The sequence below is a fragment of the Chinchilla lanigera genome, unplaced genomic scaffold (assembly GCF_000276665.1).
Source record: "Chinchilla lanigera isolate Chin_1 unplaced genomic scaffold, ChiLan1.0 scaffold00186, whole genome shotgun sequence".
Taxonomy (NCBI): Eukaryota; Metazoa; Chordata; class Mammalia; order Rodentia; family Chinchillidae; genus Chinchilla; species Chinchilla lanigera.
This window is the reverse complement of record NW_004955587.1, coordinates 57,703-59,875: the sequence shown is the minus strand read 5'-3', so window position 1 is coordinate 59,875 and position 2,173 is coordinate 57,703.

Here is a 2,173-nt window from a genome sequence, read left to right as displayed (position 1 = left end):
TGTTCTTCTTTTTCTAATAGTTTGAGATGTAGCATTACGCTACTTATTTGTTCTCTTTCTGTTTTCCTTATGTGTGAATTCACTGCTATGAATTTACCTCTGAGGACTGCTTTCATTGCATCCCATAGATTCTGGTAAGATTTATTTACATTTTCATTTCTTTGTAGGTATTTTTTATTTCCTCTTTAATTTCTTCTGTGACCCATTCGTTGTTCAGGAGGTTGTTCTTTAATTTCCAAGTGTTTATGGAGTTTTGGGGATCCTTTTGTCATTAATTTCCAATTTCATTGTACTGTGGTCAGATAATATGCACGGGATTATTTCAATTCTTTTGCATTTATGAAGGTATGCTCTATGGGCTAAGATGTGGTCTATTTTAGAGAATGACCCATGTGCAGCTGAGAAAAATGTGTATTCTGATGTTATCTTGACACCTAATGTGTCAAGATAACAACTAATGCACCTCCATCCACAGTTGTATTGTGTTCTCATCTTCTGCACTGATTCCCTCGAGGGCCTAGCCCTGTTTGACTGCCTATAATATTTCTATTTAACTTAGTGTATTGACAAGGCAAATCTGTCAATTGCGGTGCACTTTATCTGTTTTTCCAGGTTTGATCCACAAGCCGCTATACACCCCTCAGTAATTTGATATAAAAAGTTTAATACAACCAAAGACCATATAGCAAACAGTAGGAAAAACAAAATGATCAACATAAGACATAATAGGGGTTGGGGATTTAGCTCAGCGGCACAGCACCTGCCTGGCAAGCACGAGGTTGTGAGTTTGATTCCCAGTACCAGAAAGACAAACAAACAAACAAAAAAAATAAGACATAATAGAATAGAAAATACATCACCAGATGGGGAAGCATGACGACACCTACACACAACTGGGGGAGTCCCCAGCCATTTGGAGCCTTGCTGGGCCAACATGTCTTGCAGCATATTCATGAGGCTTCAAAATCTACCAACAAAGTCTCTAACTAATGTTTATATATCATGCTAGACAAAGGTGGCCCCAGTGCCAAAAGACATGCACATCTTTCACACATTTCAGCAACCCAGGTCTGGCTGGGAACTGGGTCTAACTCTGTGCACACAAGGTTCTCATCCTTATCTCATTTCCTGTCCTTGAGAGGGTAGCCAATCCTCCCTAGGACAGGAGCACACTCAGGTTAACCTTCAGTTCACATGAATCTGACTTAACTCTTTTATTACTATGCTCCCTTTACTTGGGTGTCTATAATAGATAATGCCGCACTCATGGGTGAAAGCTTAATTTATAGTGGAAAACATGGACTATGGCAGAAATCTGTGGTCTTGGTTTTCTAGGTATGGGAGGATGGCTCACCCACAGTAAGATAATGGTTCTTTCACAGGGGACATACTAATTTACAGGTGAAAAGGTGGCTTACTCACAGGTGAAAGAGGATAATTTGCAAGTAAAAAGGAAATGACAAAAACATTTTACAGATGAAGGGGAATGCCTAGGCATATAATGTTCTGGGAGAAGAGAAAAAAACAAACTGGGCTTGCATCCTCATGGTGAAGTTTTAATTTTTTTTTTAAATTATGATTTTTCTTATCTCCTTTCTGCCTAGTTTTTCTTTCTTCTATCTTATCTCTCCACCCCAGACTTCCCTCCCTTCTTTTTAAGGGTTGTAGAAGGCCTGATGTTCTGTCTTCTTGTAACTGTCAGGCTGTGAAGGGTATTAATGTTGCTTACCCAAGGATCAAAAAAGTCACACCCTGACTAATCAAAAAGAGACAAAGGAAGATAGGGTTTCTGTCTGTCTGTCTGTCTATCTATCTATCTATTTCTTATCTATCTATCTATCATCATCACCATCTATCCACCTACATTTATCATGGTCAGTTCAAGCTTCTCAGGCATTACTTTCAAGACCATGTGCAGAAACTCTTAGCTCATCTATAGTCTTTTTGTTCTATCAGTGTCATCGGCCAGGATGCATCACAGTCTTGTTTAACCATGTGGCTTCCTTTAAAAGTATAGGAGACACTTTCTGCTTTTGTGATCATCTTAGTTACTTTATTGTTGCTGGAACAAAATAACTGACACCTACAGGTTAAACAAGGGAGGTTTTATATTAGCTCATGGTTTCTAGAAGTTTTAGCGTATAGGTGCTTAGCTCCAAGGCACGGCGGCATG